The sequence below is a fragment of the Scleropages formosus genome, chromosome 11 (assembly GCF_900964775.1).
Source record: "Scleropages formosus chromosome 11, fSclFor1.1, whole genome shotgun sequence".
Taxonomy (NCBI): Eukaryota; Metazoa; Chordata; class Actinopteri; order Osteoglossiformes; family Osteoglossidae; genus Scleropages; species Scleropages formosus.
The window spans coordinates 28,072,221-28,083,716 of NC_041816.1; the positions used below are offsets into that span (position 1 = coordinate 28,072,221).

Genomic DNA, 11,496 nt, shown 5'->3' on the forward strand with positions numbered 1-11,496 from the left:
TAAATGTCTTGTGGAGTCTCAGGAGTGGTATGAAGATTATTCCATTCATGTTTATATTAAAGGTAAGAACTTTGTAATGGTTATTAGTTGAAGTTTTATTTATAAATATTCAGACCCAGTAGGATGTGATGGTGCAGCAGGTTTGGTTGGGACCTGCTCTCTGGTCAGTCTGGGATTTGAGTCCTGCTTGAAGTGCCTCGCATCCCGTCCTCAGTGTGTTCCCTCCTCCTTCAGCTCTGTACCCTGTATTGCTGGGTTAGGGTCTTTTTCAACATGACCCCCCACCCTTGGGACAAGTGGTTTGAGACTCTGTGTGTGTGTGTGTGTGTGTGTGTGTGTGTGTATATATTCAGGCTCATCCATTACTACGGTTCTTAACTGTAATAGTGTCTGAGCCTTTGTAATTCATATTTTCCAAACATTTCCCGTTTTGTTTTCTAGTTATTGACTGTTCCAATCATTCTCCTTCATTTGTAGCTGTAGGAACCCATCCAATGATCTCCAATGAGGGATATAAAGAAGGAGGGATCAGTCTGGTGTGTGAATCTAAAGGCTGGTTCCCTCAGCCTCAAGTGGTCTGGATGGACAGTGAAGGACACAGTCTCCCTGCTGGACACACAGAGAGACACACAGACAGTATGGACCTCTTCACCGTGAGACGACGTGTTATTGTACAGGAGACAGAGACCAACAGGTTCACTTGTCGAGTTCAACAGCAACAGATAAATGAAATGAAAGATACAATAACCAACATCCCTGGTGAGTTACACATATTTAGGATAAACAGCTCAATGAAGACACTCAGTGTAACACGTTTAAATAACTGTGAATAATGAACAGGTTTCAGTATCACAACTTTTTGTATTGTCCTGATTTGCATCTTGATCCATCTGTATGAAAATGTTTCTACACTGATGATAGTTTTGTAAAGGCAGAAATTGAAGTACTTACTTATTTGTTTCTTCTGGTTAAATAAATATTAGGACTGCAGGTTCTGCACTGATTAAATAGCCTATTTTAGTCTTTAATTACCAAAAGGTGCAAATCTGTAATCATTATGTGAAATGAATTATTTGTTGTATTCCAGGTGAGATGTTCCATCGTGCCCATCCCTGGAAAGTGACCTTTGCTTTGGTCTTCAGTCTGTCTGCTGTTTGTATTATTGGATGCTCTGTTTTGATTCACCGTTTTGTGAAACTGCGGAATAAGAGAGGTATTTTTTAAGTTACTGTTCACAATTATGGTTTTCAGAGTTAAAAAGTTATAGCTGAGAAAATGTATTGTGTGAAACTAATTTCCCTTCATAGCTCACAGAAATCATTATAGTGTATGAGTTATATTCACTGTGGGGACACAAGTTCTACAGGCACCTTCACACTCACTGTCTTACTTACACTGTCGCTAATCACAATCACTTGTTAAAGGTTACTTATTATTAGCAACTATGGACATTTTAGAACATGTCCAAAGAATATTTAAAAATTACTCCTATCATTGAGCTCACAGCTAATAAATGTTGTTCACAGTTTTGTCGCATCTGGTTGTAACTGGTTGTCGAATTGCACTTTTTAAGGAACTTAAAATAATCACTTAGAATTTAAAAAATTTATCACTCCTCACCAAAGCTGAAAGATGAGATAATATGGTAAAATGTTAAAACTCTCGTGCAAATATTTATATGCAGTGTTTGACTCTGTTTCATTACACTGACCTCATAATATAATTTTGTTAATTTCTGTTTTCACTGACTAATTACAATATTTACTGTTTTATCCACAGGTCAGCTCAAAGAAGAGCATGGTAAGTAATACAGCCGTATGAAAGTGATGAATGGAAATGTTGGAAAATTGCATCTGACATATATAAAAAAGAAAAATTAGGAACAATTTATAAAGAAACACTTTTTGACATTTAACAATCCCTATCACACTTACTGTGATTTTTACACCTCTGTTTATAGAACCAGTTTACAGTAATTATTGTGGCCCTTTGCCAAAAACATTGGATCCCCTGGTTTATGTGTGTTATTTTAAGTGACCTCATTACATTATTTAATTAATCTCTGTTCTCATTGACTAATTACAATAGTTACTCTTTTATCCACAGATGAGCTCCTAGAACAGCATGGTAAGTAATTAATACAGTTGTATGAAAGTGATGTATGAAAATGTGGCAATATCACTTCTTCTTGTGGGAGTGAACGAGTGTGGTCCTGGTCCTGGAGAACGGTCCTGCACTTATGACGAGGTTTTTTCTCATGATCCTGTTTGCTGAAATTCCCCCTTTACTGTGTTTTACAATTCATAACAATATATAAATAGTTTACATGCATTAATGCTACATTTCTATTTATATCTATCTCATGTTATTGTCATGTCATTATACACAGCTGTATTATAGACACAACATTTTCTTTTCAGAGTTTCTAGTGTATCATAAATAATCACTGTAGACATTTAACATTCACCGTGTCACTCACTATGATTTTTACACCTGTGTTTCTCAAACCAGTTCAAAGTAATGATTTGTTGTGCTCTTCAGTCTGGCTCCTGTTACTATTACACACACACACACACTTTCTGAACCGCTTGTCCCATACAGGGTCGCGGGGAGCCAGAGCCTAACCCTGCAACACAGGGCGTAAGGCTGGAGGGGGAAGGGACACACCCAGGACGCGACACCAGTCGATTGCAAGGCAACCCAAGCGGGACTGGAACCCCAGACCCACCGGAGAGCAGGATCTGGCCCAACCCATTGTGCCCCCCCCGTTAGTATTATTGGATGTACAATTTTGATTCACCATTTTGTAAAACTGAGGAGAAAGAGAGGTATTTTAGCAGTTTACTGTTCACATTGATAGTTTTGTTCATGTTAAAAAAGCTAAAAATTATAGCTGAAAAGCAGTATTATGTGAAAGTGATTTTATATCATAGCTCACAGCAGTAATTATATGGTATGAGTTATATTCAGGGGGTGTGGTGGCACAGTGGGCTTGGCCTGTATCCACTCTCTAGCGAATCAGGGGTTTGAGTCCCGCTTGGGATTCCTTGCAAAGGACTGGTGTCCCATCCTGACTGTCTCCCCTCCCCCTCATGCCCTATATTGCCAGGTTAGGCTCCAGTTCCCCATGACCCGGGGGTGGGTGGATGGGTGTGTGTGATATTCACTAGTAACAGTCATTTGTTTTCAGTTATTCATTATTAGCAACTTAAACTTTCAAGATCTCGTCCAAGGAATACACACACACACACACACATTTTCAGAACCGCTCGTCCCATACGGGGTCACGGGGGAACCGGAGCCTACCCGGTAACACAGGGCGTAAGGCCGGAGGGGGAGGGGACACACCCAGGATGGGACGCCAGTCCATCACAAGGCACCCCAAGCGGGACTCGAACCCCAGACCCACCGGAGAACAGGACTGCAGTCCAACCCACTGCGCCACCGCACCCCCCATCGTCCAAGGAATATTTAAACATTTTTCCATCCATGAGTTCTAAGCTTAAACCGAATAAAAAAATTCCATGTTTAAAATGTAGTTGCACAGTAACTGGTTGTTGAATTGCACTTTTAAATAATTTAGAATATTCACTTATAGTTTAAATAACTGATTACTTGTCACCCCAAGGGGAGTGTGGTGGCACAGTGGGTTGGAGTGGTTCCTTCTCTCCAGTGGGTCTGGGGTTCGAGTCCCGCTTGGGGTGCCTTGTAATAGACTGGCGTCCCATCCTGGGTGTGTCCCCTCCCACTCCAGCCTTATGCCCTACGTTGCCAGGTTAGGCTCTGGCTCCCTGTGACCCTGTATGGGACAAGCAGTTCAGAAAGTGTGTGTGTGTTGCCACCACAACTGAAGGATGAGATAGTATGATAAAATGTTAAAAGTCACATGCAAATATTTATATGCAGTGTGTGACTGTTTGGTGACACTGACTTCATGATGTAATTTCATTTATTTCTCTTCACACTAACTAATTACAATATTTACCTTTACAACCACAGGTCAGCTCCAAGAGCAGCATGGTAAGTAATACAGTTGTGTGAAAATGATGTATGAAATGTTGGAAAGTTGCATATTTAAGATGTATATTAAAAAAAATAGGAACAATTAATAAACACTTTACACATTTAACATTCCCTATAACACTTACAGGTGTAAAAAAAAATCACAGTGTCTGTTGAACCAGTTCAAAGTAATGACTGTGGTCCTTTGCCAAAAAGATTGGATCCCCTGGTCTGTGTGTGTTATTTTAAGTGACATCATTACATTATTTAATTAATCTCTGTTCTCAATGACTAATTACAATATTTACTCTTATCCACAGCTCAGCTCAAAGAACAGTATGGTAAGTAATACAGCTGTATGAAAGTGATGAATGAAAATGTTGCAATATCACTTCTTTAAGATATACATCAAAAAAGGGGAATGCTGTCACTTACCTCATTTTTCACTGATAAAATGATTTCCATAATTTGTGAGTGAATGCAATGTATGGAGAAAAAAAAAAAAAATTGTCAGACAGAATTACAGCATATTACATGATACCACAGTCAGATGACCAGTAGAAATGACTATGTTGAAGTCAGTGTTGGATGCAGGTTAATTCAGCTGCAGTTTCCTACTTTGTGAGAATTTCACTTTTGAAAAAGTTTGATTTCATCTTTTTTTCCCCCTCTCATTTTGTGCGTCATTCATAATCCCTTTTCCCGCATAGAATCCAAAGATTTTAGAGTATATAAAGCGATTTTGACCCTGACGTAAAGTAACAATCATTTCATAAAATTTATCAGAATTTTGTCACCACAACAATGGGATGAAATTTTTAACTGCAGAAGTATGAGATCAAACTTTCGGTTTGTTATTTCCCACTATACATCAGACACAATATTTTCTTTTCACAGTTTCAAGTGTAATATGAAACCATAGTCATTTACTATGATTTTTACACTTGTGTTTCTCAAACCAGTTCACAGTGATGATTGTGGCCCCTGGCCAAAAAAATCTGGACATCCCTGGTTTATGTATTTTAGGAGATTCCAGAAATGTGACTTAGGTAAACTGACCTTAGTTCTTACTGTGCTTTCTGTGCTCATCACATGCAGGTTGTAAAAACGTGATTATCAGAAAAAAATGAACACCTGCTATAGTTTAGATTCTTTCGGTTTTATCTCCTCCTTAAACGAAGGGGTCTTGCAAAACAACGCAGCTTGATGGGACCATGGGGAAGGTTCCTGGGAAGAACAGGAGCTGCGTTCCGTTCAGTATCTGAGCACAAAGTACAGCAGTCAGTAGTTCTGTGTGGGAGTGAACGAGTGTGGTCGTGGTCCTAGAGAACGGTCCTGCTCTGATGACCAGATTTCTTTCCCATGATCCTGTTTGCTGAAATTCCCCTTATACTGCATTGTATTAATCATGACAAACAGTTAACATGCATTAATGCCATGTTGCAAGAAGATTTTTTTAAAAAAAAAATCAGATGCAAGTGTTTCTGTTCAAACTCTTTATAGATTAAATCACACTTTGAGCTTGTGTTAGGGACACTACATCAAAGACATCAGCTAAATGTGGAATAATTTACACCACTGTAGCATCTCAAAATAAGCTTATTGTATAGAATGACAGCAATATAAATTTACTGAGACAGTAATAGAAAATATTTGGTTGAGAAAAAACTTCAGTTTATGGTTATGATGCAACAGGATTCATAAATGGCACAGTAAACTATATTGCAGGCATGAACAAAACACACTTAGAAGCAATTTTTATACGACGAAAAAAGATTTTAAAATCTTTTGCACCTAGTATTGAAGACAGGATTAAAGCATAAGACTGATAAGGCGCGCACACACGTTTCATGACACTAACTTCATTGCATAGTTTCATTAATCTTTGTTCTCACTGAATAACTACAATATTTACTCTTACATCTACAGGTGAGCTCCAAAGACGGCATGGTAAGTAATGCAGTTGGATGAAAATGTTTCAATATCACTTCCTTAGGACACAAAGAAACAATGAAAACATTTGAGGGCACGGTGGTGCAGCAGCTGTGGCCTGTTGTGTGGTGGGTCTGGGGTTCAAATACTGCTTGGGCTGCCTTGCGATGGACTGGCAGCTTGCCCTGGCTGTGTGTCCTCTCTCCCTCCACCCTTATGCCCTGTGTTACAAGGTTAAGCTCTGGTTGACCATAATCTCACTTGAAACAAGCAGTGAGACTAAAAGCTCAAAGAACACATTTTTTCATGCAGTGCGTAACTAGTGTTTTGACACTGACCTCATTACATATACATTTCAGCTCCAAGAACAGTATGGCAAGTAAACTTATGAAAATTGCATATTTTATGCCATATCAAAAGGAAAATTATGGAAACTAAGCACTTTAGACATTTGAGATTCTCTAGTAGTTACTATGAGATCAAGTTGAAGTTGTCATTCCTCTATACAACTTGTATACAGTGGAGCGAAATGTCATTTCTCCGGAGACCAGGGTGCAACACAGAACAGAGCACAAGAGAGTAAATAAATACACAGGACAGGATGTGGACATGGGCTGTAGGCAATTGTGGTGTAGCGTTGTGCTGGGTTCGATGTTTGACTGTGCCGGGTGAGTGATGGGAGGCAACAGGGTGTTGAATAATCTGACTGCCTCAGGGAAGAAACTGTTGCAGAGTCTGTAGGTGGTGGCGCGGATGGTCCTGTACCTTCTACCAGATGGCAAAAGGGCAAAGAGTCCGTGAGAGGGGTTGTCCACAATGCTGGTGGCCCTACGGATGAAGTGGTTTTTGTATGAGGAGTGGATGGTGGGAAGAGGAACGCTGATCTTTTCAGCTGTTCTTACAACTTGCTGTAGGGTCTTGCAGTCAGAAACTGCAGTTCCTGTCCCACACGCTAAGACAGCTGGTCATGACGCTCTCCATCATCCCTCTGTAAAAGGTTGTGTGGATGAGGAGTTTGGCTCTCTTCAGCCCCCTCTGTAAGAAGTGAAGACAGTGCTGGGCCTTCTTGGCTAGGCAGGTGGTGTTTGGAGTCCAGAAGAGGTCCTCTGTCATGTGCACATCAATAAACTTTGAGCTTTTGACTCCCTCCACAGTTGTTCCATTGATGTACAGTGGTGAGTGGTCTACTCGGGTCCTCCTGAAGTAGACAATTATCTTTCGTCTTAACACAGAGTGTCTTTACACCATGCTGGGAGCTGGTTCAACTCATTGTATGAGGATGAGGCCCAGAACTGTAGTGTCAACAAACTTGATATGATTTGAACTGTACTTTGCAGCACAGTCATGAGTCAGCAGGGTAAACAGTAGTGGACTAAGCATACAGCCCTGGGGAGCACCAGTGTTCATTGTGGGGGTGCTGGAGGTGGAGTTGCTAATCCTCAGACTAGGGACTCCCAGGATCCAGTTATCCACATTCAAGATACAGGAAAAGATGTTATACCCTATGCATGTTTTTCAACAGCTGCACACAAGGACCCAGTCCAACCAACAACCTGAAGTCACAGAACACCCAGCATAGCCAACATACATCTTCATATCTAGAAACCAAGATGCTTAACTGACCTAACCCTCCCACCAAAGACCAAAACTAGAGTTAACCCACCAAACCATACCTACCAATACAGACCAAGTCACAACCACCAACAGAAACCAACCAAGCCTACTCCCACCAACACAAAAAAGAAACCATCTGTCAAACCAAACAGACTAAGTCTAACACAGAACCATCCACCCATACCACCAGCAAAACCAAGCCTATCAACCATTGAACCACACCCAACAAAATCAAAGCACATCTGATCCACAAAAAAAAAAGATCCAGCAAAGCCAAATTAAAAGACCAAACCACACCAGCCAAGTACCAACATGAATATTCATCCATGTTATAAAGTGGGCACCTCCCCTCATCAGCATTTCATTGAATTAAGCCCACAATGCCTCCAGAAGGCTCAACAAGTGCAATCCAGCATCCCAGACACACCCCCTCCAGACACATGTTCAATAACCCTCACCCCCAACAAATACCCCAACCTTACCTTCATACCTGCCACCAAACAAATTGCAATTGTCCCGCTCCACAAATTTAAACTATCCTACTTAACAAGGCCACACCTCCTTAATTATCACCAGCTGCCTCCCATCACTCACCACCTGCCACTCATTTTCCACCTTCACACACCTCCCTCCAGCCTGTAAGCCCAACTACCCTGCTCTCTTTTCAACCACAACCATTGACGTGCCTTCTTAGCTGCCTCAGACAGTTCCTTCACCGAGCAGATATTAACACCTGTGTCTGTCAAACCAGTTCACAGTAATTATTGTAGCCCTTTGCCAAAAAAGATTGGACACCTGGTTTACGTGGTTTTTTTTGGATGACCTCATTACCTAATTTAATTAAGCTCTGTTTTCACTGAGTAATTACAATATTTATTCTTACATCTACAGGTGAGCTCCCAGAACAACATGGTAAGTAATACAGTTTTATAAAAGTGACATATGAAAATGTTTGAATATAAATTCTTAAAAAAAACACATGTAAAAATAATTTGAAATTAATACAACTAATTTTCTGGGAAATAATTGCTTCCTTTTAAGCTTTTGTTGGAGATAAGGAAGGAGCTTCTCAGATTCCTGATGTAACGAAAAAGAAAATACTGGCCTTAGAATAAAACAGTTTAGTGTTTATTCAGGGCACAAAAGCTAAACAATAAATATCACTGTAACGGTAACTGGTTCATGTTTATATATTTCATCAGTCCATAAAACAGGCGTAATGTCAGAATTAATAATAATTAATTAAAAATACCACTACAAGGACTTTTGAGTTGTGTCAGTATAATAAGGTAAACAGTACATGTATTGCGAGAGAAATGTATAATCATCTCCTGTACAGCTGTAGTTATTTTTAGTAGAACAGAGATGGTACTACTGTACCTGCAGAAACTGAAGAGCATCACATACTGTTCGTACTGTATTTTACTGTGTTTGTACTTTAACAAAAGAAGGAGCCACAAAAAGTCCATAATATAACAATATATGGAGTCCATCCTGAGTGAAGTGATCGTGAAAGGTTTGTTTCTGTCACAATCAGAGCCGAATAACTATACACTGTACCTGTAAGTGAAACTGATTTTGGATTTTTTTATTTTTCATTTTAGTGTTTTCTAAAATTTTTTCAGCTTTTAAGAAGTCATATAAAATGAATGATTTCAATGGACTAATGAAGCTTTTCCATCTGTATTTTCTATCTCCAGCTGTAGTAAACAAGTTCGTGAGAGCTGGTAAGTAGAGTGGAGCTGAATTGATCCCACAGAACTGAGTTTGGTTCTTCTTTTACTATATGAGACTCTGTCCCGTAAGAATGGACACGAAAGACACAGACAAGTCCAGACTGACTGCAGTATCTGCTGTGCCACTAATTCCATGTGTCTCATTTTTATTTCTCTCTCTACAGAACTTCTGAAGGCACAAAGATACGCAGGTGAGTTTCTTCTGCTTCTTCTCCCCATTGCAGCTCTTCTCTGTAGGAGACACAATAATGACTGATTGGCTGCATTGAATCTGGACTCTCATTTGTCACATGATTGACTGACAGACACAGGATATGAGCACATTTATTGATCTTCCTTTCCACAAAACATATGAGTGATGAGAACGAGTGACTGTTTCTCACAAGAGTTCACTTCAATCCACACTGAGCTCCTGGTGAGAAGGAGATGTTAGAGCTATGAGTGAAAGACAAACAGAAACTGTTACCAGAATTAAAATTAATACCTTAAAATTCTGTCTGTATTAATACCTAAAATAAGTATAAATACATAAAAATTCACTCATTCTTGCTAACCGCTTGTTCTGATCCCTGTCTCTCACACACACACACACACACACACACACACACACACACACACACACACACACACACACACACACACACCATCCTCTGCTACAGTAATAATATAATGCTTCCATCAATTTATTTTTTAAACCACTCAGTCCTTCTAGGGTCACGGTGGCAACAAGGAGAGCAATAAACGTTTAGGTATAATATAACATTTAAGAAGTGTCATTTTTTTGGTCACATTGTGAAATATAATAATTGACCACATCTCCGTCCTCCACAGTTGATGTGACTCTGGACCCTGATACAGCAAACCCCTGGCTCATCTTGTCTGCGGACAGGAAACAAGTGAAGCGTGGAGACACAAAGAAGGAGCTTCCTGACAACCCAGAGAGGTTTACACACCGGATAGGTGTCCTGGGAAAAGAGGGTTTTTCTTCAGGGAAACATTACTGGGAGGTGCAGGTTGGGGACAAGATGGACTGGGATTTAGGAGTGGCCAGAGAGTCCATCAACAGGAAGGGAAAACCTACCTCGAGTCCCAATAATGGTTACTGGACTATCTGGCTGAGGAATAGAAAGGAGTATAAGGCTCTCACTGACTCCCCTGTGTCCCTCAACCCGAGTGTGAAGCCCCAGAAAGTGGGGGTGTATGTGGACTATGAGAAGGGTCAGGTCTCGTTTTACAGTGTGGAGGACAAGTCTCATATCTACACTTTCACTGGATATAAATTCACTGAAAAACTCTATCCGTACTTCTGGCCAGGTGCCCCAAACTCAGCCCCACTGATCATATCTCCTGTGAGTCACACAGACTGAAGAAACTGAGTTTAGCTTTTAATGTTCAGGTCATGATGCCATATTCTGATTTAATTTCTCATCTCACCCTCATTCAGGGTTTGTAATTTTTCCATCAAAACATATCTTTTGTACATTGTGGTGCTTTTTAAATAAATATTGTTGCACAGTATTTATGTTTTAAAGTTACTTTATGTGGAAGTAAACAGAATCATGTCATGCAAAATTCAATAATTTCCAAACTGATATCAACATTAAAATTAATGAGTCTCCTCAATATATTTACATTTATTCATACATCAGAAACTTTTCTCCAAGGTGACATACGTCTCATAGAAAATATGTGTTCATTACATTATCAGAGAGACTTAGCTGCAATCACACACACACACACACATTTTCAGAACCGTCTGTCCCATACAGGGTCGCGGGGAACCGGAGCCTACCCGGTAAGACAGGGCGTAAGGCCAGAGGGGGAGGGGACACACCCAGGACAGGACGCCAGTCGGTCGCAAGGCACCCCAAGTGGAACTAGAGATACCTGACACAAGGCATTGTGGATAGAACCACCTTTCAGTGCCCCATAATATTGTTGTGAAAGATAGTTAACTGGACTGATTCTGTCAGAAAGAATCTTCCCCAGCAAATGATTCTGTAACACAACAGATTTTTGGTAAGAAAAGAAGAGACTTGGCAACATTATTTATTTTGTTGTTTTCCAGTACTAGACAGTGTCAGTTACCCCTTACAGAGTCCACATGAATTCCAAGTGAGACCACAGTCAAACTGTCCTTCACATCATTCCTCACCATCCATCCACTCAGTACATTAGTGATGCCTGATGATGTTGAGGTCCTCTACCCCCC

At 40.2% G+C, this 11,496-nt stretch overlaps 1 pseudogene; it reads left to right on the forward strand.

Moving 5' to 3' along the window:
* The window catches only part of LOC108931943 (butyrophilin subfamily 1 member A1-like), a 28,671-nt pseudogene extending 17,978 nt beyond the window's left edge, over positions 1-10,693 (forward strand).
* The last annotated feature ends 803 nt before the right edge of the window (positions 10,694-11,496 follow it).